The following is a 4,212-nucleotide window of genomic DNA, read 5'->3' on the forward strand; positions in this document are numbered from 1 at the left end:
GCCTACTTTATTCTCAATCTAACATAGTACAACTTAATTCTTAATAATTCAGCCTACTTTATTCTCAATCTAACCTAATACAACTTAATTCATATTAATTCTCTACTTTATTCTCAATCTAACCTAATACAACTTAATTCTTATTAATTCAGTCTACTTTATTCTCAATCAAACCTAATACAACTTAATTCTGATTAATTCAGCCTACTTTATTCTCAATCTAACCTAATACAACTTAATTCCTGCCTTTCATTATTCCATCAAAACTATTAATAATATATTTATCTAGAAATTTTATCAAGAAGAATATTTTTAGTTTTAACCTATTCTTTAATAAACTGTTGAGTTCAACAATAAAAAAACTTCATATTCAATTTAAGTTTTAATAATAATTGCAATGAAAATGATTTTCTAATGGGGATAAAAATAATAATGAGAAAAATAAAAATATAAAAAATGAAAAAAACATTGTAAATAATATCTCAGATAGAATATAGCACCTTGTCCTCGACTTTGGTATATCTACCGTCTGATAAAATACACAGGGCCAAATTTAACTCAAATGTTTTACTTACTTATTTTACATTAATATTGTAAATAATAATAATAGGGATAATAATAATAATAATAGGGATAAAAATAATAAAGAAAATAAAAAAAGTGAATAATATCTCAGGTAGAATATAGCCCCCGTCCTCAACCATACAGCTTGGCTTTCGCTAAGATTAGACACTGGAATATCTACCGTCTGATAAAATCCACAGGGACAAACCTAATCATGGCACTCCAGTCTTGATTTGAACCCTCTCAAGGAATTGACAAAATGAATAATGTCAGATTTATAAGGTTTTTAATCTTTGCCGTAGGACGCATGACACTACCTTCGAGGATCATGTAGCAAAGTGGTCCCCTCACCTACTACATGACCACTTCCAGTGTGCCCTCGCTGACCGACCATCCAATTTAGCAAGTGGCAATACGCAATTCATCCCTACTTTGAGAGGGGGGTTTCCTAAAATAAGACTTTCCTATAAGTGCCATTACCTACAATTTTGGACAACTCCCCTTATCTTAAAGAAGTTGTTTTTATAGAGAAAACTTCCTGATGACCTTCAAAATACACACAAACTTGGAGTTGACTTCATGTTCAGTGACTAAAACATTGTCCACATGAAATCAACCCTTATAAATCTGATGAACTTTAAAGAAATGCCAAATCTGTTTTAAATTAAAAAAATTACTGATTTTTTCTAGAAAGATAACAGCCACAAAAACTAGAATTAACTTTGGCATTTCCTTAAAAACATTCATTCTTTATGTCTTATATGATACACAGTTCATCAGATTATAGCCACAGTGGGGAATAAGACTTGAATTGGGAAGAGAAAATTTGGCCAGACTTCCCTCAGAGCCTAAAGAAGTCATTTTTTCTCTTCAAACAGTTGGATAGAGAGAAAGTATCAGATAGATAAAAACTAATTCAAACTTTACTTTGGTTCATCAGGAAGTGAAAAATCTAATGGTTGAATCAAATCAACATTTTTATTATATACAACTTAATTCTTAATAATTCAGTCTACTTTATTCTCAATCTAACCTAATACAACTTAATTCTTATTAATTCAGTCTACTTTATTCTCAATCTAACCTAACCTAATACAACTTAATTCTTATTAATTCAGCCTACTGTATTTTCAATCTAACCTAGTACAACTTAATTCTTATTAATTCAGTCTACTTATTCTCAATCTAACCTAATACAACTTAATTCTTATTAATTCAGTCTACTTTATTATCAATCTAACCTAGTACAACTTAATTCTTATTAAGTCAGCCTACTTTATTCTCAATCTAACCTAATACAACTTAATTCTTATTAATTCAGCCTACTTTATTCTCAATCTAACCTAATACAACTTAATTCTTATTAATTCAGCCTACTTTATTCTCAATCTAACCTAATACAACTTAATTCCTGCCTGTCATTATTCCATCAAAACTATTAATAATATATTTATCTAGAAATTTTATCAAGAAGAATATTTTTAGTTTTAACCTATTCTTTAATAAACTGTTGAGTTCAACAATAAAAAAACTTCATATTCAATTTAAGTTTTAATAATAATTGCAATGAAAATGATTTTCTAATGGGGATAAAAATAATAATGAGAAAAATAAAAATATAAAAAATAAAAAAAACATTGTGACATAATATCTCAGATAGAATATAGCACCTTGTCCTAGACTTTGGTATATCTACCGTCTGATAAAATACACAGGGCCAAATTTAACTCAAATGTTTTACTTACTTATTTTACATTAATATTGTAAATAATAATAATAGGGATAATAATAATAATAATAGGGATAAAAATAATAAAGAAAATAAAAAAAGTGAATAATATCTCAGGTAGAATATAGCCCCCGTCCTCAACCATACAGCTTGGCTTTCGCTAAGATTAGACACTGGAATATCTACTGTCTGATAAAATCCACAGGGACAAACCTAATCATGGCACTCCAGTCTTGATTTGAACCCTCTCAAGGAATTGACAAAATGAATAATGTCAGATTTATAAGGTTTTTAATCTTTGCCGTAGGACGCATGACACTACCTTCGAGGATCATGTAGCAAAGTGGTCCCCTCACCTACTACATGACCACTTCCAGTGTGCCCTCGCTGACCGACCATCCAATTTAGCAAGTGGCAATACCCAATTCATCCCTACTTTGAGAGGGGGGTTTCCTAAAATAAGACTTTACAATAAGTGCCATTACCTACAATTTTGGACAACTCCCCTTATCTTAAAGAAGTTGTTTTTATAGAGAAAACTTCCTGATGACCTTCAAAATACACACAAACTTGGAGTTGACTTCATGTTCAGTGACTAAAACATTGTCCACATGAAATCAATCCTTATAAATCTGATGAACTTTAAAGAAATGCCAAATCTGTTTTAAATTAGAAAAATTCATGATTTTTTTTCTAGAAAGATGACAGCCACAAAAACTAGAATTAACTTTGGCATTTCCTTAAAAACATTCATTCTTTATGTCTTATATGATACACAGTTCATCAGATTATAGCCACAGTGGGGAATAAGACTTGAATTGGGAAGAGAAAATTTGGCCAGACTTCCCTCAGAGCCTAAAGAAGTCTTTTTTTCTCTTCAAACAGTTGGATAGAGAGAAAGTATCAGATAGATAAAAACACGTTCACACTTTACTTTGGTTCATCAGGAAGTGAAAAATCTAATAAGAATCAAATCAACATTTTTATTATATACAACTTAATTCTTATTAATTCAGCCTACTTTATTCTCAATCTAACCTAATACAACTTAATTCTTATTAATTCAGCCTACTTTATTCTCAATCTAACATAGTACAACTTAATTCTTAATAATTCAGCCTACTCTATTCTCAATCTAACCTAATACAACTTAATTCATATTAATTCTCTACTTTATTCTCAATCTAACCTAATACAACTTAATTCTTATTAATTCAGTCTACTTTATTCTCAATCTAACCTAATACAACTTAATTCTTATTAATTCAGCCTACTTTATTCTCAATCTAACCTAATACAACTTAATTCCTGCCTTTCATTATTCCATCAAAACTATTAATAATATATTTATCTAGAAATTTTATCAAGAAGAATATTTTTAGTTTTAACCTATTCTTTAATAAACTGTTGAGTTCAACAATAAAAAAACTTCATATTCAATTTAAGTTTTAATAATAATTGCAATGAAAATGATTTTCTAATGAGGATAAAAATAATAATGAGGAAAATAAAAATATAAAAAATGAAAAAAACATTGTGAATAATATCTCAGATAGAATATAGCACCTTGTCCTCGACTTTGGTATATCTACCGTCTGATAAAATACACAGGGCCAAATTTAACTCAAATGTTTTACTTACTTATTTTACATTAATATTGAATAATATAATAATAATAATAATAATAATAGGGATAAAAATAATAAAGAAAATAAAAAAAGTGAATAATATCTCAGGTAGAATATAGCCCCCGTCCTCAACCATACAGCTTGGCTTTCGCTAAGATTAGACACTGGAATATCTACCGTCTGATAAAATCCACAGGGACAAACCTAATCATGGCACTCCAGTCTTGATTTGAACCCTCTCAAGGAATTGACAAAATGAATAATGTCAGATTTATAAGGTTTTTAATCTTT

Source organism: Lottia gigantea (genome assembly GCF_000327385.1).
Source record: "Lottia gigantea unplaced genomic scaffold LOTGIsca_104, whole genome shotgun sequence".
Lineage (NCBI taxonomy): Eukaryota > Metazoa > Mollusca > Gastropoda > Lottiidae > Lottia > Lottia gigantea.